Genomic DNA, 25088 nt, shown 5'->3' with positions numbered 1-25088 from the left:
CCAAGCCAGGATTTGTCAACCTCAGACTTTGTCTAGATGGAGGTAAAGGAGGCTGCGAGGAAAAAAGAAGATGCCTGGGATACTGAGGCAGGTGAGGAGGAAGTCGTTGCCCCTTTCCCCCTCTCCTCTGCTCCATCTCCCAGCCCAGCCTCACCCCCGGCTGCAGGATAACCCCACTGCCGACGCTGTCCTGCCAGGGGTAGGCTGGGGGGATCTCCTTCCCCTTCCCTCTGACAGAGGCAAATCCTATCCTCTCCTTCCTTCCTCTTGTCATTCTGTCCTGCTTCCTTCCTCATTCCTTCCTCTCCTTGTCTTTCCTTACTCCAGGCACTGAGCTGCAGACAGAGACCAGGGAGAAGAAATCCCCGCCACGGAATCTTGTGGAAGAGGCTGTTTTGAGTGGCTCCCTGACACAGGAATCCAATGGGGAGGAAAAGCCCAAGAGTACCCACACAAGGAGGGGCTGCAGACCAAGCCCAAGGAGCTGGGAGGAGGAAAGACCCCCACCCCTGTGCTGGGGAGGTGGCCGGAGATACAGCCAGATCTTGGAGCTGGTGGAGAAGGCTCAGGCCAGTGAGAAGCCCCACGGGTGCTTGGAATGTGGAAAGGGCTCCAGGTGGAGCTTCGAGCTGAGGAGACATCAGAACATCCACACTGGGGATTGGGCCCTACAAGAACGGGGAATGTGAGATGAGCTTCAGGCGGAGCTCAGCCTATTCCTGGTGCCTCCAAAGACAGCGGTGCCAGATGCAGAGACCCCCCCTGCAGCCTCTGGAGATCCATGGGGATGCAGAGATCTCCCCGCAGCCCCTGGAGGAGCAACGCTGGAGCAGGGGGATGCCTGACAGGAGGCTGTGAGCCTGTGGACAGAGGGGCCCCCGCTGGAGCAGCCTGTCTTTGAAGGACTGACCCCGTGACAGGGGACCCATGCTGCAGCAGTTTGAGGGGGGCTGTTGCCTATGGGATGGACTGGGGTTGGAGAAGTTCCAGAGAACTGTCCAGTGGGAGTTCCCCAGGGTGCAGCAGAATGGCTCCTGTCCCTTAGCAGAGGAAGAAGCCTGAACTGAGGGGCATGAACTGAGCGTGGCCCCCCATTCCCTGTCTCCCTGCACTACCGGGGTAGGAGGTAGAGGTGGAAGGAGGGAGGGCTGGGGATGGTGTTTTGAAGGGTTTTTTCCTCTCGTTGTCCTACTCTGAGTTTGTTAGCAATAAATTCAATTCATATCTCCAGTTTGGAGCCTGTTTTGCCCGTGACGATGTTTGATGAGGGAACTCTCTTGCTCCTTAACTCATGAACCCTTGGTTTAATTTTCTCTCCCCTGTCCTGCTGTGGAGGGCACTGACAGAGCAGCTCTGGTGGGTGCCTGGCATCGGACAGCACCACCCCACTACAATGGGACACGTCCTTGTGTGCCCCCGTGCTATGGTGCCACTGTTGCTGTTGCTTTTGTCTCCCTCATCAATTTTATCTTTTGCATTAAATGCTTGCGAAGTGCCCCCGGTGTCCCTCGTGTTCCCCCGGCGACGGCAGCCCCGTCCCTGCCCTGCTCCCCCTCCCACGTCCCGTCCCGGCTGGCGGAGCCTTGGAGCTGCCGTGGGGGCCGTGGGGCTGCCCCGGGGGCTGCGCCCTGAGCCGGGGCCCCTTCCCAGCGCTCCCAGTCTGCCCATCCAGCCCGGAGCAGCCGGCGAGGGCTTCAGCTGGGACGGCAGGGGGGCGATGCTGAGGGGTGGGACCCACCTCGCTTGGGTTTGGTTTGTTCTTCCCAGCCTCAGGAAAAAAGATTTTTGGAAGTTTCTGCCAGAAATCTCTCCCCTCCTCCACTCAGCCCATGGGCCTTGGGGGTTTTCCCTCTTTTTTTGGCGAAATCAAAGCCGTGCACCTCATTCTCATAATTATGGCCAGGAGAAGTGACGGCTTTCCTCGGAGCCGGTGCCGGCGAACACGCCGGGCTGGGAAAGGCGGGCCGGGAGGTGCGGAGAAGTTTGTTTGTGTTTCCAGCTCAATCCCGACTCGGGCCCGGGCCCGTCCCAGCGCTGTTCCTCATCTGCGGCTTTCCCCTCACACAGCCCGGGGGCGGGGCCTGAGAGCGCGGGGCGGGTGTCGGCCGTGTGCAGAGCCCGCCCCTGTCTCGCTGCCATTTGCATATTCTGCCGTCACTCCAGAATCTCGCGCGCTGATTGGGCCGAGCGGGGCCAAGCCCGGCCCCGGGGCCGCCCCCCGGGCGGGCGTGGCTCGGCAGAGGCGCCATTGGCGGAGCGTGTGTGCGGGCCCGGGAGCGGCGGCAGCGGCCGGAGCCCGGTGAGGCGGCGGCGGAGCTCGGAGGCGGCCCCAGCGCGGGTGGGAGCCGCGCTCGGTTCTGCCGGGGCTCGGGGCCGGCTGCGGGCGGAGGGGGCGGCAGGGGGCTCTGGCGGGTTCCTTGTGCCGTGTCGGCGCCGTGTTCCCCGTGGCCTGAGGGCGCTGCGGGAGCGGCTGCCCGCGGTCTCCTTCCCGCCGCTGCCTCGGCAGGAGCCGGTGCCGGAGCAGCGCTGCCTCGTCCCGCTTCCTGCGGGTAGGACGGAGGTGGCCGCCCTGTCCCCGGGGCTGTGCGGGAAAATTCCCGTGGCCAGAGGTTTGTGTCCCCAGAGGAGACCGAGGAGTCGTGTAAAAGTGACTTTATTCCCGAACAAAGGGAGAGGCCGTGCGGCGTTTGCCGTGGGGTCTCTCCAGTTGTTGTCGTACTCGACCTCCTTTTTATCCTGATTTTCCCTTCTGCATCTCCCTGTCCCTTTGCCCATCGAAAAACCCATACCAAAGTTTTGCCATCACTTAGAGCCTCCCACAAACATACACAAAAAACATTCCAAAACAATCAAGTTTCTTCTTCTCCTGAGACTAAAAATTGTTTCTCACACCCCTGGTCAAATCTAACTGACCACATAAAAGTAGGAATATTACCGAAAATGTTCCAATGGTGTAATCCTTTCACTTAAACTGTGAGAGAAACGAAAACTCTCCAACAATATTTTTACTGTTAGAGAGTCAAGGCATTACTTCAGTTTGGCCAGGATGTGCAACACGAATCATTTCATCCACACACAGCCCGGGTTTGCAGAGAAAATCATTCCATGACACGTGTGAATTATTAAAAAAATATGAATATCGCCCTAATGCCGATATCCAACTCTGACGGACAAAAGACTCTCTAACAGTTTAAAGTTAGGAAGTGTATGTTTAATGACGACGTCGGGCAGCGTGCGGGATAGCTCCCAAACACACGCGCCCCTTCAGAAGATCACAGGGTCTTTTTATGTACAGAAGGATTGAATACCCAAAACACAAATGTATATTCATGACTTCAGTACATCCCATTCCCCGCTTCGTATGGTAATTAGCCAAAAGCTATTAAGCATGCGTGGTTTGTTCTTTGAAATGGGTCGGTGGTCTTTTTTATGGGGCGGGGTCTCAGAATGATGAAGTAAGTGAGTCTTCTTCGCTTTGACTTTTTAACCTTTTAGTGTTGTGTGACAACTGAATCCTGTTTTCCCAGGAGTATTTGATTTATGAATTCATTGTCCTTCTTGAAGCCTATTGATTAGTCAGAATACACAAACATAAGTTGACAGGCCTCATGATTTATCAGTTCCTTAAATCCGGCTTCTGCTTAGCAAAAGAGAAGTCTATCTGTCTTACTTCAGCAATATCTGGTTTAACTAAAATCTTTAATTCTTCAAAATTAATGTTTCACGTGAGTTTTACTGGATTTTCCCTAAATGTTAAACAGTCTGAACCCATAGAAATCCATAGGTTTGATTTTCATTGCTTCCAAGTTGTGAAGTTCTCAGTATTTGGTTTCCTATTGGAGCTGGATTTCTTTGCCTCTGATGTTAATTAGGTCGGCACTCCTGGATTTCCTTACCAGCCTTTTCCAGACCAGGCGTCTCCAGCTATTCCAGGGGCAGTGTCTGCGGTAGATGTTGGTTGCTGTTTGCTGATGGTCGTTGATGTTTTGTTGCTGGTCGTTATCTTTGTGGGTGTCTTTTGGGCTATTCCCAGTCTGTTTAGTTGGTAAACTCATCTCTGTTGGGTGGTGTAACATCCCTTTTAAAAAAAATCTTCTAAAATTCCTTTCCCCAGGGCAAAGGCAAACCAAGCCTGAGTAGAGAAACTCAAAACCCCCTAAATTTAAAGCCGGTATGTTTTCCCACAATGTAATCCCTTCCAGCCCAGTGTGTGAGTGTGATTGAGAGCCAGAGTGGAATTCTCCCGTTGTCTTCCCCAGCCCTGTGGCGAGTGCAGGCACAGAAACCACTGAAGCTCCAGCAGTGGCAGCAAGGCTTGGCCCCCAGTGTGTGGAGATGCCCCAGGAGGTGCCCAGGCAGACGATTCCAGCAGAGGATCTGTGGGCAGGCACAGGGGCTTCCCCCGCTGTGGAGCCCTGGCTGCTGCTCCGGTGCCTTCAGTGCGGGGTCAGTCGTGGCCTGTTTAACATCCACAGACAATTCCAATTCCTTTTGGGAGTCTGGGAGAGCCATGGCTGGGGCATCAATCATTTTGTTTTTTCATTTTCTCAAGTTCTCTTTCTCATGTCCATACCGCAAAATTGAGGCTGTCTGGGGTTAAAAAGTCATACAATGTTCCGAGTAGAACAGAGAACCCTCAATCCAGGTCCTTCAATTCCCCATTAATCCTCAGAGTTGTCCCAGCTCCATTTTAGTCCTGGGTAACATTACTTCTGAGATTCCCTGGACCCTCTGTGGGTCCATACACCACAAACCTTCAGTCAAAATATGCCCCAAATATTTAACTTTTTTCTCCAGCTTTTGCGCTTTTTTTTTTGGTTTTTTGGGGGTTTTTTTGGTTTTTTTTCAAATACTCCATGATGCTTTTTAGCCTGAAAATTGAGCCAATTCACAGAGGCTTCTTCTACCACTTCTTGACGTCCTGACTGAAGCACGTCATCCACATCCTGCATTACAGGGATTCAATATCAGGCTGTAAGCCCTTCCTTCCCTCCCTTGGAACAGGGGATTGCTTTTAGACACCACTTGTCCTGGTTGCTGCAGAGTCATTTGGAGAGGCTGGGTATCTGATTTTCCCTCTTTCCCTGGCGCTGCCCACACTTGTGGGTTCACTTCAGCACAGGCCTTGCCAGACATTTGACACAAAGGTACAAGAGAACTAGCCTGTGTTTCACCTTTTACAATATTGATTTGCATTTCCAATATAGCCATCAAATACCTCCCCATTAAATTACAATCACAATTAGGAGCAAATAAAAATTCCTGCATTTCAAACCCATCCCCCACATCTGCTGATAGTGGTTGGATAAAACACATCTTTCCCACTTGTCCCTGAATAATCAAAGACATTTTTGGGATTTTCCTCCCTTAGGTCTAAGATCCAGAGTGGATGGAGAGGCCCCTGTGTGTGTGAGGAAAGGCCTCGTGTGGATGCAGCCCCAGCCTGAATGTTGTCAAGGGCTGCAGTGTGGTGGGTCCCTGGTGGAATGGGAGCTCTGGCAGCCCCAGGAATCCATGTCCATGCAGGGCTGGACTTGCTCCTGCTGAGGGTGCTGCTGTGTGTGCCTGCAGTGTCCTTGTGGCCTGCAGATGGAACCCTGCTTCCTTGCCAGAGGCTGTTTGGGTGGGCTCTCCCCCGCCGAGGAGGGCAATGCCTGTGCCAGGTGCTTGTGGCCGAGCCCGTCCCCTCGGTGCTGGGGCCCCCTTGGGCGCTGGGGTTCATCCCTCCGGGGCTGTAGAAACTCTGCCATGGCCTTTGCCTCCAGCTTGGCCTTTTCCTCCTCCCTTCTTACCTTCACCTGCTGTGCCTTTGTGCCCAAGTGCTCCAGGGGCTTCTTGTGCCACTCCTGCAGCCCCCCTGAGTGCCTGTGGGTGCTCCTCCTCTGACCGCTGCTGAGCTTTCTGCAGAGTCATTCCTTTCTCCAGCGACCCAAACAAAATCCTTAAAGGAGAATCTCGATCCTTCCCGAAGTAATCCACATTTCCCAGCTGTTCCTTCCTTCCTGCTGAGCCCCGGCTGCCCCACAGCTCCCCACAGGCCCCCAGCCCGTGCTCCCGGTGCCGCACCTCTGTGCCCGCTGCTGCCGCCCCCCAGCACGGAGAAACTCCCTGGGATCCTGACCTCCTTGTTTTCCTCTCCTGGAAACTGGGGGCACAAAGGATCTGCAGCAGCTGGCAAATTTGGAGGATAAGACCCTGCTGAAAAATGTCCCAGTCCTCAGTATTTCTCTCTTCCTCCTCTTTTCCATCATCTTTTTTCTTACCGCAGAGATTCCTCCTGCTGCTTCTTGCCTTGATCAAACTCTTGCACCCTCCCCTTCACCCTCACCCTGCACAGCAACACCATCCATCCCCTGTTGTCTAAATCCCTTCTAGACCTCCCTTATTGCCCCTCTGGGTGTCCATGTCCTTAATTACCTCTGGGAGAACGATGCCTTGGGAAGGCTGACCTGTAACAGGGACTGCACAGAGCTAGAGAATAAAGTCGATATTTATTGAAAGCTCTTTAGGGTACACCTTGGGCAGGGCAGGAGCCTGACCAGGGCTACACTCCAGGGGGACGTAGAATGGTCACAAAATGGACGACTGGTCACAAGGTCCTAAATTTTGTTAAGTTTGGGCCATTTGCATATTGGAGCCCAGTTGTCCAACCACAGCCTCAGGTCGTGAGGTGTCGTGCTCCTTGTTTGTCTCTTTAATCCACCGGTTTTTATGTATTTGGGCTTGAAAGTTGTGCTTGTTGTCCTTGGTCTTCAGCAGGAAAAGGATTTGTTTTGTGTACCTACTCTGTGATGAGAGCTTAGCAGCACTTAATCTGAGGCTCAGAACTACACCCCTATGCAGCGCAGAATCTGAAAAACATGAAAGGTAAAACTTTGGGCAAACTACCTCAGCATTCTCCCAAGGGACCCTTCAGAGTTATTTTGGGATCGCCATCCCTTTTGCCAGGACACTTTCCTGGCTTTCCCTTTTCCACCCTCCATGGATGCCCTGCCATGTTCACTCCCTGAAGATCCCAGTGTCCTCACTGATGAGATTTTCAGTGCTCTCTCCCTGCTGACTCTTCACAGACCCCCCTGATGTGTCACTGCTGATCTGTCTCCTGGACACTCTGGGGTCCCCAGTCAAACCCCCGGTGCCGCCGCCACCCCAGGGAGCCGATCACCCAAACTGGGTGAGGCACCTTCAGCTCCACTCACTGCCCGCCGCCCCGGACGGTGGAAGGAATTCCAGAGGAGCCCCAAGGTGTGTGGAAAAATTGACATCACCAGGGGTTTGTGTCCACAAAGTAGACAGAGGAGTCCTGTAAGAGTAATCTCATTCATAAAAACATGGAGAGGCCGTGGGACATTTCCCATGGGATCTCTCCAATTGTTGGAGAACGCAGCCTCCTTTTCATCCTAATTTTCCTTTACTCCTTTTCCCCATTGGCTGAAGAACTTGAGAGGTACAGACTTCCCAATCCACCTACGACATACCTCCCTTAATATGCACCCCACTTCTGTGTAGGTAACGATAGTCACAGCTCTGTTCAGTCTTTGTTCTTCTTGTCGCAGTTGATGAATTTAGCAGGACCTTGGCAGAGTGAATTATTAAAAAAATATGAATATCGCCCTAATGCCAATATCCAACTATGACGGACAAAAGACTCTCTAACAGTTTAAAGTTAGGAAGTGTATGTTTAATGACGACGCCGGGCAGCGTGCGGGATAGCTCCCAAACACACGCGCCCCTACAGAAGATCACAGGGTCTTTTTATGTACAGAAGTATTGAATACCCAAAACACAAATGTATATTCATGACTTTAGTACATCCCATTCCCCGCTTCGTATGGTAATTAGCCAAAAGCTATTAAGCATGCGTGGTTTGTTCTTTGAAATGGGTCAGTGGTCTTTTTTATGGGGCAGGGTCTCAAAATGATGAAGTAAGTGAGTCTTCTTCGCTTTGACTTTTTAACCTTTTAGTGTTGTGTGACAACTGAATCCTGTTTTCCCAGGAGTATTTGATTTATGAATTCATTGCCCTTCTTGAAGCCTATTGATTAGTCAGAATACACAAACATAAGTTGACAGGCCTCATGATTTATCAGTTCCTTAAATCCGGCTTCTGCTTATCAAAAGGGAAGTCTATCTGTCTTACTTCAGCAATATCTGGTTTAACTAAAATCTTTAATTCTTCAAAATTAATGTTACAAGAGCAGCAGGCTGCGTGGTCAGTTAATATTTTCTGGAACTGATGCCTTCTTCTGTCCCTTCCTTATGTCCGAGTGCCTGGCCCTATCCCCAAGCAGATTCGCAGCATCTGTTTGTAAAGACACTTTCCTCTTCTCCCTTTCATGGGGGTTCCCCGTTTGCGGGACATCCCCCCTGGAGCAGGGTGTCCCCCGTTGCTGCAGCCCCACCCCTCGGGCAGGCTCAGCCAATGGGAGCGCGTGGCGCTGATGACTCACCAGTTGCCAGGCAGACCCGCAGGTCCCAGCGGTGCCCCCCTGGACCCCACGTGCGCCCCGCCCTCGGCCCCAGCGCCCCCGCGAGGGGAATTTGGGGAGGTGTGAGGGGGGAGGTTTTGCGAGGGGCTGAATCTTTATATTGTAGAAAAGTTTTTGTCTGAGTCTCGATGTGTGGGGAGTTTTTGATCTGTGTCGATGTTTGGAGGAGTTCTAGGCTGAATCTTGGTGTTTTGGAGGTTTTCACAGACACAAGGTGGCCGCTGACTTTTTGAGAATAACTTGGGCAAGGAGGAACCCCCAGCCTAAGGTGCTCTCCTCTTGTTTTCTCCCTAAACCAGGATTTGTCATTCCCAAGGAGTGCCCAGATGGAGAAGGAGGAAAAGCCCCGGACATCCCGCAGGAGGAGGGGCTACAAACCCAGCCCAGGGAGCTGCGAGGAGGAAAGACCTGCCCTGTGCCAGGAGGGTGGCCGGAGATCCAGCCGGAGCTCAGAACTGGTGGAGAAGCCTCATGGAGGGGAGAAGCCCCACAAGTGCCTGGAATGTGGGAAGGGTTTCAGCTACAACTGCCACCTGATCCGGCACCAGAGGATCCACAGTGGGGAACAGCCCTACGCGTGTGGGAAATGTGGGAAGAGCTTCAGCCACAGCAGTAACCTGAGGAGACATGAGAGGATCCACACTGGGGAAAAACCCTACAAGTGTGGGGAGTGTGGGAACAGCTTCAGGAACAGCTCCGCCCTGTGGAAACACCAGATGATCCACACTGGGGAAAAACCCTACGAGTGTGGGGAATGTGGGAACAGCTTCAGAGAGAGCTCTACCCTGTTGGAAACACCAGATGATCCACAGTGGGGAAAAACCATACGTGTGTGGGGAATGTGGGAGGAGCTTCAGAGACAGCTCCAGTCTCGTCCGGCACCGAGTGATCCACACGGGGGAAGGGCCCTACACCTGCTTGGAATGTGGGAAGTGCTTTGGATTGTGCTCCGACCTGAGAAAACACCAGCGCATCCACACCGGGGAGAGGCCCTATGAGTGTCCTGAGTGTGGGAAGAGGTTTGCAAGGAGCTCCACTCTCCTCCAACATCAGCACATTCACACGGAGGAGAGGCCCTTCCGCTGCCCCGACTGCGGGAAGGGTTTCAAGCAAAACTCCACCCTCACTGTCCACCGGCGCATCCACACTGGGGAGAGGCCCTACGAGTGTCCTGAGTGTGGGAAGAGCTTCTCCAGTAGCTCTATCTTGACCAGACACCAACGGAGGCAGCACTAAGGGAAGCCCTTAGAGCACACAGAGTGCGGGAAGAGCTTCGTGCGCTGCTCCAGCTCCGTCCCCCATGGGAGGATCGGCGTTGGATGATCCCCAGTGACCCCCGTTGGGCAGAGCCCTGGTGATCCGTGGTCCTGGTGATCCATGTTGGGAAGACACCTGGCTGTGGGGGATCCACATCTTCCTGTCTCCCTGTGGGCACCTGGATGAACACAGGGGCAGAAACATCCCTTGTGACGCAGACTGACATTGGGAATTCCTTGGGGAGAGTGGATTTGTTGACTTTCAACCCCAGAAAATTTTTTTTCGTTCAGTCCTATCTTTTGGTGGCATCAAGGAATACTGGATGGTCTTCGAGATCTTTTCCAACCTCAGGGATTCCACACGATTTTGATTTCCTATTGCCCGAGGGCATCTTGTGCAGCCACATGGTGATGATCTGGGGCCAAGACCAAGATTTTGGAGGCAGTGGGGTGGGAACCCCTCCATAAAATGTTCTTCCCTCCCACCCAAGGACGTGGATCCTCAGTCGGCATGGACAGGGAAATCCTTTTCTTTTGGCCTTGATTTGCTTTTCATTTCTCTTCATCCATTTAAAATATCCAACGCTGGGGTAAAAATAGAGTCATTGAACTGAGACGTGGTTGGGATGATGGGAGGACATAGACATGGTGGGACCTCTGCCTGAGATCCCATTAATTTTCAAAATGATAACAGTTTGGAGGGAGGGGGTTTGAATTCTCCATTCCAAGGGAGGCTCCGGCTTTCCCTGGCAGACACCTGTCTTTCAAACTAAGACAATGCCATTGTCTGAGTTAGCTATAATGTAAAAGTCAGTAATAATAGTTATAATATAAAAGCATTTCAGCACTGCGCAGTCTCTATTTTAATATTTCGCTAAGGCCTATGATATAATATTGATTTATCATGGTGCCATTTCTGTTGGCTATACTGCACACACATAAACTGATTATATTACACCAAAAACCAGCTGAATTATAAATGGCACCGTATCAAAATCGTTTCAATCAATTACAACAGGCAAAAGCATGAATGCAAAAGCCAATATTTTATTGTCATTTATATTGTCATTTATATTTTCATTTATAACCCGGGTCTGCTGCCTCTTCTGCAAGGCACCGAGGGGGCTAATTCACCCTCTGGCCCTGTGTCCCTGCATGTCCCAAAGTGTCCCTGAGCTTCCCTGACTGTCCCTAACTGTCCCCATTGATGTCACCTTAAGAATTCCCATCAGGATTTGGGACAGTTTCAATGAAAATTCCAGGAAAATTCCCCAAATTTGTTTAAAACACTGTACGGGGATGGGGGAGGGGACAAGTGCCACCAGCAATGTCCCCGATGGCATCACCACCCCTATGACAGGACATTGCTGTGCCCGTAGCAGCTTTGGGATGTCCTCGATGGCTCTTTGGCACTGCTCGGCCACAGGGGCCATCCTGTGTCAAGCTTTTGGGGTGTCCTCACTGAAATCAATGGTGATGGGCAGTTGTAAAAGCACAGTCCTTTATTGCATAGCTAAATCAGTCTCATGGAGGCAGAGGCTGTCACAGCTCAAGCCAGTGAAGTCCCCGTGTCCCCAGCAGGAGCGGTGGCATCATATCAGCAGCAGTGTGCAGGAAGCCTTCTAACAGAAAGTTTCATAAAGAACATGAAGTTTCATAACATAAAGAACAAAGTTTCTGATACATTCTCACATGAGGCCAGCGTGTAATGAGCCCCATGAAGATGCATCAAGCCTGAGGGTTGGCCTGCAACCTCCCAGAGTGGCTCCATAATATTTGCCAGACGGCTCTTCAAGTGCGTTTTGTAATGTAAAGGTTTTAACAAAGAAAGGTTTTAACAAAAGATAAAACATTTTACAAACGATAAAATGACAAACAATACAGAAACAAAAGGCGAGCACAGGTGTCAGAGAAGCCTCTGACCCCTGGCTAGGACACATTAAAAAGCGCCTGAGCACCTCTGAGCTCATTCTCAAGTATAGGACAATTAAGGAGGGACAATTTGCCTTGCTGCCAATAGCAGCAGCCACAGGTCCTGAGAAACATCTCCAAAGCCCAACCAGTGCCCCTGTGCTGGCACTGGGCTGATGTCCATGAGAAGGGCACACAACTTTCCAGCTTGGCTTCCTTCTAAGTTCAAAGGTAAACTGAAACTTTTTTACTTAAATAGAATCATTTGCTTGGGTGTGGAAATGCATTCCCACAAGTTTCTGAGTCCCAAGCAGAAGCAGCAACAGCAGCAGCGGCAGCACCTGTAGTCTGTGTCCCCTGAGTCTTATCAGTGTGCATATATTTATATATACATATAGATATCTACTGTCTTATCAGTAGCAGCTGCAGAAACAACAACAGTGGCATTTGTGATTGGTCTTCCCTGAGCTTTAAAGCAGCGCATTTTATTCTATTGGTTTCTACCAATCAGGTAGAAACACGAGTCCAGTATTGCCTTGTTGGGCCTGGCCTAAGCTAAGATTGATGTGTGAAAATATTTGCAATTTCTTACACAAATTCTGCACATGCAGCTCTGTCTGTTCTATCTAGGCATGTTTCAGCAGGGCTACATTATTTTTGTTAGGATTAGAATTAAACCAACCTTGCAGAAGGCAATGTCACTTGAACTTTAAACTAGACTTTAGGTCTTTTTCTTGCTAACTGATTTCGTCTCTTATTTGCTAAGGCACTTAAAAACCCTCTATTTATTTAAAACTAAACTTGCATTTGTACCTCATGTCCGTGTGGACTGACGTGTGACTGAACTAAAGAAGTATGATTACACCAATTAATCTCATTTTTCTATAGAAAGTGGTAAGGACAAACATCCTTAACCAAAAATTGATCTTTCCCTGTACAGTTTAATTTGGCATGAAAACATCATGTTTACAGAACCAAAAGTCTTCGGTACTTCAGGTTCACGAGATGCCGTGGGAAGGTGAGGAACCCACCAGTTCCATGCATCTACCGGGGACCAAAAATCCCATGTGGATGATATGCAATTGTACCTTGAATGGCTCTGTCAGTTTTCTCTGGAGCTGGCCAAGCATCCACTGGCACACCAACCAGACAGGTGGGAAATGGCTTTTCTGGGTTGTATTGGACAGACATACGGTATCTAAACCTGATGCACTGGCTAAAGTCACCCAGACGTTTGTTTTAGGTTGACTGAGTGGCAAATTTGCATCACTAAAAGCAAGTAAATTACTAAAAGCAAGTAAATTACTAAAAGCAAGCACGCAAAAAAACGTAACATTTGATTGAACCCCAGATTTCCCTTAAACTATTCTCTAACAAAGGGATTCTACAACACCACTGCTCCCCAAGTGTTGGTCTTTGGTTGATCGACAGGTAAGGTTGCATTGATGAAGGCAAACAAAATAAGATATAAACATGATCCCTGATTTAACTTAATGCTTTTTTATTTAAGGCACTTCCTTTTTCATTTTTAATTTCCAGGCACATCTTTCAGCACGTTCCCTTTTTTGGTTCATCCACAAATTTCACCCGGGACCAGCCAGATATAAGGCACTGAATTATTTTGTTTGCATTCAACTCTCCAAATTTGAATCTCTTTTGATTCTCTCAAAAATTCCCTCCTCCATTCCTCCCAAAGAATGGGAAGATGGGGGCTGCTTTCTTCACCGTGACCCACTGCACCTGAAAATCCAACGGCCTTGTGCTTTGTTTGGGATTCTAGATCACACCACGATGTTCACCACGCTTGTGCCAACAGAGCTCTACGATACCAACGATTCCCACACCTTTTACACTAACACAAACCCCAGGGTTGACAGTTCTTGCACGTGGGACAAAAGATGTCTGCCATCAGCTACAGTCTCCGTGCAGCTCACGTCTGCGTGCTGCTTCTCTGCTCTTGGAGCTGTCAGCGTGTTCCTGTGCTTGATTTGGCTCCACGTTCTCCGCTGGAATCCACCTGGGCCCTGGACCTGCACAAACACAACACTTCTTCAACTTCAATTCATGTGTTTGGGTGGTTTCTTTGATTGGTTAATAAAGTCCACATTGTGGACCATGGAGTCATTGAGTCAAAATTAGAAATAATTTGAGTGTCATTTTCTCATTGGATGATTTGTCCTTGAAAAGAGCGGGTAGGGATAGACAGAGACTCACCATTCTGTGCTTAGCTAGTTAGTGTACAGAACTCACGGCTTGTGAGGCTGTAATGCAGATAAGAATGAATAAAATCCTGAGCCCGAACACCAAAACTGCGTCTCCCGTGCTCCAATCCTGGCGCTGGCAGAGGCTGAAAAGAAGCCGGCACCTCGACACGGCTGCTCCCCGCGGCAGGCTCACGCCGATGGTGGGGGTGCTGAAAGCCTCTTTGGCCGTGCTCCGGGGCCACCCGCCCCCATGGCTGGTGACTCCTGCTCTGGGGGGTCACAGGGACCCCCGCCGGCGGCACCCCGGGGCCGCGCACCTCCGGGGCCGGCCGCAGCCGCGGCACCTCCGCCGCCGGTGTTCCGGGGCCGCCCGACCCTGCAGCGGGCACGGCGGCCAGAGATGGCGCTGTAGATGGAGGCTGAGTCTCGGTGGTTACAAAATGGCGCCGGCAGCAGTGCGCATGCTCTGTGTGGGGCGCCGCCATCTTGCTGTACGGAAAAACACAGGGAGCGGCCATATCGTTGTACGGAAGGTCTTTGCAGGGAGCCGCCATTTTTCTGTGCGTTCGGACGTGCCGCACATGCGCAGTAGCGCTGCAGGAAGTTGTTGAAATTCCCGCGGTGTTCAAACCCGTTTCGTTCAGGAGGGCTGCTGTTCGGAGTGGGCAGCCCGCTGTCAGCACCGGGGGGGTCGCTACGAGCCCAGGTAAGTCACCAGCAGTATGGAAGGGGCCCCTCACGGGTTCACTGGGACCGGCCATGAGGCCATTCTCGGGCTTGGCGGCGTCGGAGCCGGCTGCAGGTCCTTTGCATCTCTGCTGTAAAACCATCCTGTGGTACCTTTGCAGTGGTTCTCCTCTACTGATGGCTGGAACCAAAAAGGCAAATCAAGAAGCATCCCCTGGATGCAGTGGAATGGTGAAAAAACAATCTGTGAAGTCAATGACAACAGGAAGCCAGTCTCTTGGAATCACTGAAAGAGAAGGAAATCCAGGTTGTAAATGCATCATGTCTTCCATCAGTTCATTCCTCAAGTCATGAAGCAACCTCCAGGAATCAGAGAAGTCTTCTTGTGAATGACAAACACTGGGGAATTCCAGGGACTATTTGTGGGCTTGATGTGGCCTTTTTGTAGCTATTCGCCTCCTAATTTTTTGAGCGCATTCAATTTTTTCTGCTCAAGAGGCCACAGATCTATCCAAACAGGCGGATTGGTTTTCCACGATAACGGAATAACGGTAACTTAATGATGAGTGGCAGGCATAGCTGTGGTTTCCATTAAGAATCCACGTCCATCTTTGTTCTCCACTGGGACAACACATCTCTCCCCCATAGTGTAACGGGCTTCTTCACCACGTAGGGATGGGTGGTCGCTGTCTTTCCTGTGGGACCTGTGACAGTAATCATGAAGTCACTTTGCATACACACTGTAGCTCCTCCAATCCCTGAGAGACCACTCCTAGGTGTCACCAGATTCCAATTGCTCGGCCAAAATTCATGAGAAATCACAGTGACGTGTGCCCCTGTGTCCAGTGTGCCTGTAATCTCAACTGTTTTACCCAGGTGTGTCAGACTGCACGTCAGTTCTGGCCATTCATTGGTGGTATGTTTTACCCAACGGTCATTAGGCGCCGGGCTAAAGCTCTCAAAAGGCATTTCTCGGTATCCAGCTCACTTATTTGTATTCATTGGCAATGCAATAGCAATAGCTATTGGTGTTTTTGGTAGAATTAGCACTGGAGCCTCATGAAAAAGAGCTAAACCCCTCAGCTCTTTACAATTTACTGAAACAACAGCAGGAATAACTGAAAGTCCAGAAAGTCCATTACCGGCCTTGCCTATAATTAGAAAGTCTTGTCTTTGTTGTGAAGTACCAGTGCCCTCAGTCTTGTTCAGGTGTCCCCAGTTCCATCCCAGTTTCCCTGTTCCAGTGCCACTAGCCCAGTGTCCCCCAGGGCTGCCTCAGTGTCACCACCCCAGTGTCACCAGTTCCACCCCAGTGTCACCAGTTCCATCCCAGTGCTCCCAGAGCCAGCCCAGTGCCATCACCCCATTGTCCCCATACCAGTGTCACTGTCCCAGTGTCCCCAGTCCCATCCCAGTGTTTTCAGCCCTGTCCCAGCATCCCTGTCCTGGTGCCCCTAGTCCCATCCCAGTATCCCCCATCCTGTCCCAGTGTTCCCAGTTGTGTCCCAGTATACCAAGTCCCATCCCAGTGTCACCAGTCTTTTGATGGTTTTGGGGGGTCCCAGGTGGGGTTTGGGGTTTCCTGGGGGGATTTGGGGGATCCCAGGTGAGAATTCCAAAGGATTCGGGGTTTCCCACTTGAGAATGCAGGCCAGGGGCGTGGGGAACCGAGGGGGGAGGGGAGGGGAGGGGCTGGGGGCGTTTTGGGGGGGATCAATCAATAGGGGGGGCCCAGAGGGTGCCGAAGGGGGGGATGTGGTGAGTGGGGGGGGTTCCATGGACTGGGGGGGTCCTGGTGAGTTGGGGAAGGGCGGTGAGGGGGGGGTCCTGGCACACTGGGGGGGGCTCATGGATCGGGGGGTCCCAGCGCTTTGGGGGTGTCGGTGAAGGTGGGGCAGAGAATGGGGAGGGGGTATCGGTGCGTGGCGGGCCCGGTAAATTGAAGAGGGGGGGCTGGTGATAACGGGGGGACCCGGCTGATAACGGGGGTTGGGGGACAGGACCGAGCCCCAAGGGACCCCCCGGTGCTGGGGACTCCCCTGTGCCCCCCAGTCCCGCCCGGGCCCCCCCAGTCCCGGCGCTGTTCCCGGGGGGTGAAAGGGAAGGGGCCGAACCCCCGGCATGGGTGGGGGGCCCCGCCTCACTTGGCTTTGGTTTCTTCTTCCCGACTCTGGGGAAAAACCACTTTGGGAGTTTTCTGCCAGAAATCTCCCCCCTCCTCCACTCAGCCCAAGGGCCTTGGGGGTTTTCCCTTTTGGGGGGAAATCAAAGCCGTGCGCTGATGCTCCTAATTATGGCCAGGAGAAGTGACGGCTTTCTTCGGAGCCGGTGCCGGCGAACACGCGGGGCTGGGAAAGGCGGGCCGGGAGGTGCGGAGAAGTTTGTTTGTGTTTCCAGCTCAATCCCGACTCGGGCCCGGGCCCGTCCCAGCGCTGTTCCTCATCTGCGGCTTTCCCCTCACACAGGTTCCTTGTGCCATGTCGGCGCCGTGTTCCCCGTGGCCTGAGGGCGCTGCGGGAGCGGCTGCCCGCGGTCTCCTTCCCGCCGCTGCCTCGGCAGGAGCCGGTGCCGGAGCAGCGCTGCCTCGTCCCGCTTCCTGCGGGGAGGACGGAGGTGGCCGCCCTGTCCCCGGGGCTGTGCGGGAAAATTCCCGTGGCCAGAGGTTTGTGTCCCCAGAGGAGACCGAGGAGTCCTGTAAAAGTGACTTTATTCCTGAACAAAGGGAGAGGCCGTGCGGCATTTGCCGTGGGGTCTCTCCAGTTGTTGTCGTACGCGGCCTCCTTTTTATCCTGATTTTCCCTTCTGCATCTCCCTGTCCCTTTGCCCAGTGGCGAAGGTCCTTGGAAAGTTCCGACTTCCCGATCCGCCGCCTGCATGTCCTCGTTAATATGCCCCCCCTTTTGTATAACATCCGATATTCATGGCTCTGTTCAGTCTTTTTTCTTCTTTTTGATGTTAAGGAATTTCGCAGGACCTTGGCTGAGCAGCAGTCCATGTCAATGAGTAACGTTTTCTGAAACTGATGGTTTTTTGCATTCCTTCCTTTCTCCAAGTCCCTGTCCCTATGTCCAAGCAGATTCACTGATTCACTCTGTTTTTTCTTGCTGGGTCCTCTTTGACTTTGGGATTATTGTCAGTGCCCTCATTCCCTGTCCTTTTGTAGCCGTGTGTGGATCAGGAGGCCTGGCTGCCACCTCCATCCCCTTGCTCAGCTGCTGAATGAGCTGCCCTCAGCGAGGTGTGTGCACGGTCCAAAGATGAGAGTTGCTGGAGCACAACAGAGGAGAAAGAGCCTTCGTTTAACCCATGGTGTGCCAGGGAACCACGAAACCGTGTCCCATTCCCATCCTTTCCACGTTTGGACCGGCACATGAGCTGCTTTCTTATTTCCTTTGTTATCTGTTTCACCACTTTTCTGTTGTCATCTATTTGTCAACGACATCTTGAGTCATTTAATTTTCCACCCTGTCCTCCTCCTTCTGCTAATAGATAATCTGATCCCATCCCCTGGTGAAATGTTACATTCTTCGTTTGAGTGGATTGGTGGGCCAGACTGAGGAGCTGGATCTGTCTGGTTGGTTATTATTTCGAGGCCAGGTTGTAATCTAATTCTGCCATTGAAATGATCAGTGGGTTCTCTGGCTCCTGATCTGAATTGGTTCGGGTTCCCTGGGGCTGGTCCGTGGTGTTGCAGGATTTGTTCTGATGGCCGTTCATCTTTTCCCATTTTTGGGTGCTCCCTCCAGCCAGGGCTGCATCAATTGATCTCTTTTCTCTGATTAAATCCTCACACACTTGGATTCCCAAGTGATTTCTCTGAACTTGTGACAGCACAAACACCCCAGTGGTCTAATGCTCCCTGTGTGACACAGACAGTGACAGCACATGTTGGAGTGGGGAGAGGGATGATTCCCCTCCACTTCTTTTAGTGAAGTTTTCACAACATTCTCCATTTGCTGTTTCCCTTTGCAGCTGAAGCAATTTGTGTTGCAGAGTCAGATCTCCTCACTGTGGGCTCTGCCTTTGGCTGTGCCAGTTCCATCTGTGCCAGCAGGCAGAGCTTGGGGTGAGGGACAGAGGGAATCAGCCCAATTCCTCCCCCGGGCAAGTAGAGCCTGGTGCATTGTCCACACTTTTCCCCAGCAGTGTTAATTTGCATTTCTAAAGCTCCTCTCCTGGCTGCCTGGAAGGAAGCTTCTCTTCCAGAGCAGCCATGGAATGGCTCTCATGTGGTTCCCTACAATCTACTTTTGTTTTAACTGTGAATTTAACTGTTTAATTCTTTTCACTGTTTACTGTTAAAGGGTCGCTTTTAAAGCTCTTCTGGTTTTGTAAAATGCAACCTAACGGTGAACATCGAAAAACCCATACCAAAATTTTGCCATCACTAAGTGCCTTCCACAAACATACACAAAAACATTCCGAAGCCATCAAGTTTTTTCTGCTTCTTCTCCTAAGACTAAAAATTGTTTCTCACACCCCTGATCCAAACATTACTGACAATTTAAAAGTAGGATTATTATGAGAGATTATTCTGATGGTGTAATCGTTTCACTGAAACTGTGAGAAAAACAGTAATTCCCAATAATACTTTTCGTGTTAGAGAGTCAAGGCATTACTTGATTTTGGCCAGGATGTGCAACAGAAACCATTTCATCTACACGTAGCCTGGGTGTGCAGCGAAAATCATTCCATGACACGTGAGTTTTACTGGATTTTCCCTAAACTTTCTACAGTCTGACCCACAGATCCAGCAGAGGATCTGTGGGCAGGCACAGGGGCTTCCCCCGCTGTGGAGCCCTGGCTGCTGCTCCGGTGCCTTCAGTGCGGGGTCAGTCGTGGCCTGTTTAACATCCACAGACAATTCCAATTCCTTTTGGGAGTCTGGGAGAGCCATGGCTGGGGCATCCATCATTTTCGTTTTTTCATTTTCTCATGTTTTGTTCTCTTTCTCATGTCCATACCATAACATTGAGGCTGTCTGGGGTTAAAATGTCACACAATGTTCTGGCTAGAACAGAGAATCCTCAATCCAGTCCTGCAATTCCCTATTAATCCTCAGAATTGTCACAGCTCCTTTTTATCCTGGGTAGCGTTACTTCTGAGATTCCCTGGACTTTCTGTGGGTCAATTCACTACAAACCTTCCGTCGAATAATGCCCCAAATATTTAACTTCTTTCTCCACCTTTTGCGCTTTTTTTTTTCACATACTCAAAGTTTCTTTTTAGCCTGAAAATGGAGCCATTCCACAGTAGCTTCTTCTACCACTTCTTGTCCTCTTGACTGAAGCAAGTCATCCACATCCTGCATTATCCCTGTCCCTGGGGGTGAGGTAAATTCTTTTGATATTTCCTGCAAGGCTTGCCCTAATAAGGCTGGTGCTTCTGTGCATCCCTGCAGGAGGACCGTCCATGTCTTTCCCATTTCCCCTTCTCCATCTTGTTCCCACTCAAAGGCCAAATCCTGTTCAGCATCCTGTGTCAGTGGGCATCCCCAGAAATCATCTTTGACATCAAGTCCTGAATGGCAGCAGTGTGAGGAGGGAACCTGGTTCCAGCTGGTGTAAGGATCTGAGACTATGGGGTGCCTGGGTTTGATCATCTCATTTCTTCTTCTTAGGTCCTGCACCATTCTATGGATTCCATCTGATTTCTTGGTTGGCAGCATAGGAGGAGCATTATAGGGAGAGATGCCTGGCTCCCAAAGCCCTGCCTTGAACAGGGGCTGGATAACAGGCTGTAAGCCCTTCCTTCCCTCCCTCGGAACAGGGGATTGCTTTTAGACACCACTTGTCCTGGTTGCTGCAGAGTCGTTTGGAGAGGCTGGGTATCTGATTTTCCGTCTTTCCCTGGTGCTGCCCACACTTGTGGGTTCACTTCAGCACAGGCCTTGCCAGACATTTGACACAAAGGTACCACAGAACTGGCCTCTGTATCACCTTTTACAGTATTAATTTGCATTCCCAGTTTAGCCATCAAATGCCTTCCCAGTAAATTACAATCACAATTAGGAGCAAATAAAAATTCCTGCATTTCAAACCCATCCCCCACATCTGCTGATAATTGTTGGATAAAACACTGCTGCTCATCTTTCCCACTTGTCCCCTGAATAATCAAAGACATTTTTGGGATTTTCCCCCCTTAGGTCTAAGATCCAGAGTGGATGGAGAGGCCCCTGTGTGTGTGAGGAAAGGCCTCGTGTGGATGCAGCCCCAGCCTGAATGTTGTCAAGGGCTGCAGTGTGGTGGGTCCCTGGTGGAATGGGAGCTGTGGCAGCCCCAGGAATCCATGTCCATGCAGGGCTGGACTTGCTCCTGCTGAGGGTGCTGCCGTGTGTGCCTGCAGTGTCCTTGTGGCCTGCAGATGGAACCCTGCTTCCTTGCCAGGGGCTGTTTGGGTGGGCTCTCCCCCGCCGAGGAGGGCAATGCCTGTGCCAGGTGCTTGTGGCCGAGCCCGTCCCCTCGGTGCTGGGGCCCCCTTGGGCGCTGGGGTTCATCCCTCAGGGGCTGTAGAAACTCTGCCATGGCCTTTGCCTCCAGCTTGGCCTTTTCCTCCTCCCTTCTTACCTTCACCTGCTGTGCCTTTGTGCCCAAGTGCTCCAGGGGCTTCTTGTGCCGCTCCTGCAGCCCCCCTGAGTGCCTGTGGGTGCTCCTCCTCTGACTGCTGCTGAGCTTTCTGCAGAGTCATTCCTTTCTCCAGCGACCCAAACAAAATCCTTAAAGGAGAATCTCGATCCATCCACATTTCCCAGCTGTTCCTTCCTTCCTGCTGAGCCCCGGCTGCCCCACAGCTCCCCACAGGCCCCCAGCCCCTGCTCCCGGTGCCGCACCTCTGCGCCCGCTGCTGCCGCTCCCCAGCACGGAGAACCCCCCTGGGATCCTGACCTCCTTGTTTTCCTCTCCTGGAAACCGGGGGTTCAAAGGATCTGCAGCAGCTGGCAAATTTAGAGGATAAGACCCTGCTGAAAAATGTCCCAGTCCTCAGTATTTTTCTCTTCCTCCTCTTTTCCATCATCCTTATTTTTACTGCAGAGATTCCTCCTGCTGCTTCTAGCATTAACCATATTCCTGCACACTCCCCTTCACCCAGTGCCTTCCCAACACACCAACGCCATCCATCCCCACTTGTCTAAATCCCTTCTGGACTTCCTTTATTGCCTTGCTGGGTGTCCATGTCCTTAATTACCTCTGGGAGTAATTAATGAGAATGTGCAGACTGCCTCAACATTCTCCAAAGGGACCCTTCAGAGATATTTCGGGATCATCATCCCTTTTGCCAGGATGCCTTCCTGGCTTTCCCTTTTCCACCCTCCATGGATGCCCTGCCATGTTCACTCCCTGAAGATCCCAGTGTCCTCACTGATGAGATTTTCAGTGCTGTCTCCCTGCCGACTCTTCACAGACCCCCCTGATGTGTCACTGCTGATCTGTCTCCTGGACACTCTGGGGTCCCCAGTCAAACCCCCGGTGCCGCCGCCACCCCAGGGAGCCGATCACCCAAACTGGGTGAGGCACCTTCAGCTCCACTCACTGCCCGCCGCCCCAGACGGTGGAAGGAATTCCAGAGGAGCCCCAAGGTGTGTGGAAAAATTGACATCACCAGGGGTTTGTGTCCACAAAGAAGACAGAGGAGTCTTGTAAAAGTAATTTCATTTATAGAAAAAGGGAGAAGCTATGGGACATTTCCCATGGGATCTCTCCAGCTGTTGGAGCACACAGTCTCCTTTCCATCCTAATTTTCCCTGCTGCATCTCCCTCTCCTTTTCCCCATTGGCTGAAGTATTGGGAGGTACAGACTTCCCAATCCACCTACTACATACCCCCCCTTAATATGCACCCCACTTCTGTATAGGTAACGATGTTCATATCTCTATTAAGTCCTTGTTCCTCTTCTCAATGTTCATGGATTTAGCAGGACCTTGGCTGAGCAGCAGTCTGTGTGGTCAGTTAGTAACATTTTGTGGAAGTGATGACTTCTTCTGTCCCTTCCTTATGTCCAAGTGCCTGGCCCTATCCCCAAGCAGATTCGCAGCATCTGTTTGTAAAGACACTTTCCTTTCTTCCTTTCATGGGGGTTCCCTGTTTACGGGTCTTCATCATTTTCGTGGGAGTGAATCTTGGTTTTTCTGATTATTATTGGGCCTAAATGTTGGTATCTCGGTTTATTGCAAGGGGCTGCATCTTTATATTTTGGAGAAAGTTTGGTGTAAAGTACAGTATTTGTGGAGGTTTTGATCTGTATCTTGATGTTTGGAGGACTTGTGCGCTGAATCTTGGTGTTTTGGAGGTTCTTACAGACACGAGGTAGCAGTGACTTCCTGAGATGAACTTGGGCAAGGAGAAACCCCCAGCCTAAAGCACTCTCCTCTTGTTTTCTCCCCAAACCAGGATTTGTCATTCCCAAGGAGTGTCCATATGGAGAAGGAGGAAAAGCCCCGGAGATCCCGCAGGAGGAGGGGCTGCAAACCCAGCCCAGGGAGCTGCGAGGAGAAGAGACCCGCCCTGTTCCAGGAGGGCGGCCGGAGATCCATCCGGAGCTCGGAGCTGGTGGAGAAGCCTCATGGAGGGGAGAAGCCCCACAGGTGCCTGGAATGTGGGAAGGGTTTCAGCTACAGCTGCCACCTGATCCAGCACCAGGTGATCCACACTGGGGAACGGCCCTACGAGTGTGGGGAATGTGGGAAGAGCTTCGCCTGGAGCTCCCACCTGATCCAACACAAGAGGATCCACACCGGGGAACGGACCTTTAAGTGTGGGGAGTGTGGGAAAAGCTTCAGCCGGAAGGGCCACCTGGTGAAACACCAGATGATCCACACCGGAGAACGGCCCTGTGAGTGTGGGGAATGTGGGATGAGCTTCGGCCAGAAGGGCAGTCTTATGCAGCACCAGAGGCTCCACACTGGGGAACGGCCCTATGGATGTGTGGAATGTGGGAAGAGCTTCAGGTACAGCTCCGGCCTGAGGAAACACCAGAGGATCCACACGGGGGAAAAGCCCCACAAGTGTGGGGAATGTGGGAAGAGCTTCATCCAGAGATTCCAGCTGAGGGAACACCAGAGGATCCACACTGGGGAAAAGCCCTACAAGTGTGGGGAATGTGGGAAGAGCTTCAGGGCAAGCTATGACCTGATCCGGCACCAGGTGATCCACACGGGGGAAGGGCCCTACACCTGCTTGGAATGTGGGAAGAGCTTTGGATGGAGCTCAAACCTGATATACCACCAGCACATCCACACTGGGGAGAGGCCCTATGAGTGTCCTGAGTGTGGGAAGAGGTTTGTAAGGAGCTCCGAACTCCTCCAACATCAGCGGATTCACACGGATGAGAGGCCCTTCCGCTGCCCCGACTGCGGGAAGGGCTTCAAGTACAACTCCACCCTCATCAGGCACCGGCGCATCCACACTGGGGAGAGGCCCTACGAGTGTCCTGAGTGTGGGAAGGGCTTCTCAGACAGATCTAACGTGACCAGACACCAACAGAGGCACCACTAAGGGAAGCCCTTAGAGCACACAGAGCGCGGGAAGAGCTTCGTGCGCTGCTCCAGCTCCATCCCCCATGGGAGGATCGGCGTTGGATGATCCCCAGTGACCCCCGTTGGGCAGAGCCCTGGTGATCCGTGGTCCTGGTGATCCATGTTGGGAAGACACCTGGCTGTGGGGGATCCACATCTTCCTGTCTCCCTGTGGGCACCTGGATGAACACAGGGGCAGAAACATCCCTTGTGACGCAGACTGACATTGGGAATTCCTTGGGGAGAGTGGATTTGTTGACTTTCAACCCCAGAAATTTTTTTTTTGTTCAGTCCTATCTTTTGGTGGCATCAAGGAATACTGGATGGTCTTCGAGATCTTTTCCAACCTCAGGGATTCCACACGATTTTGATTTCCTATTGCCCGAGGGCATCTTGTGCAGCCACATGGTGATGATCTGGGGCCAAGACCAAGATTTTGGAGGCAGTGGGGTGGGAACCCCTCCATAAAATGTTCTTCCCTCCCACCCAAGGACGTGGATCCTCAGCCGGCATGGACAGGGAAATCCTTTTCTTTTGGCCTTGATTTGCTTTTCATTTCTCTTCATCCATTTAAAATATCCAACGCTGGGGTAAAAATAGAGTCATTGAACTGAGACGTGGTTGGGATGATGGGAGGACATAGACATGGTGGGACCTCTGCCTGAGAGCCCATTAATTTTCAAAATTATAACAGTTTGGAGGGAGGGGGTTTGAATTCTCCATTCCAAGGGAGGCTCCGGCTTTCCCTGGCAGACACCTGTCTTTCAAACTAAGACAACGCCATTGTCTGAGTTAGCTATAATGTAAAAGTCAGTAATAATAGTTAAAATATAAAAGCATTTCAGCACTGCGCAGTCTCTATTTTAATATTTCGCTAAGGCCTATGATATAATATTGATTTATCATGGTGCCATTTCTGTTGGCTATACTGCACACACATAAACTGATTATATTACACCAAAAAACAGCTGAATTATAAATGGCACTGTATCAAAATCGTTTCAATCAATAACAACGGGCAAAAGCATGA

The 25088-nt window shown here is 51.5% G+C and overlaps 1 long non-coding RNA gene and 1 pseudogene across 1 annotated transcript; both read left to right on the top strand.

Annotated features, from left to right (window-relative positions):
- The first annotated feature begins 2232 nt into the window (after positions 1 to 2232).
- Positions 2233 to 24182, top strand: LOC136303360 (zinc finger protein 850-like; annotated as a pseudogene).
- On the top strand, positions 14484 to 15522 carry LOC136303384 (uncharacterized). The gene is made up of 2 exons (XR_010724221.1): positions 14484 to 14566; positions 14709 to 15522. It is a non-coding gene; the product is annotated as an uncharacterized lncRNA (long non-coding RNA).
- Positions 24183 to 25088: the final 906 nt, after the last annotated feature.

This window comes from Chamaea fasciata, unplaced genomic scaffold, assembly GCF_029207755.1.
Source record: "Chamaea fasciata isolate MVZ Bird 193981 ecotype frontalis unplaced genomic scaffold, bChaFas1.0.hap1 SCAF_32, whole genome shotgun sequence".
NCBI classification, from domain to species: Eukaryota; Metazoa; Chordata; class Aves; order Passeriformes; family Sylviidae; genus Chamaea; species Chamaea fasciata.
Note: the sequence above shows the minus strand (reverse complement) of the source record. Positions and strands in the feature narration are given on the sequence as shown.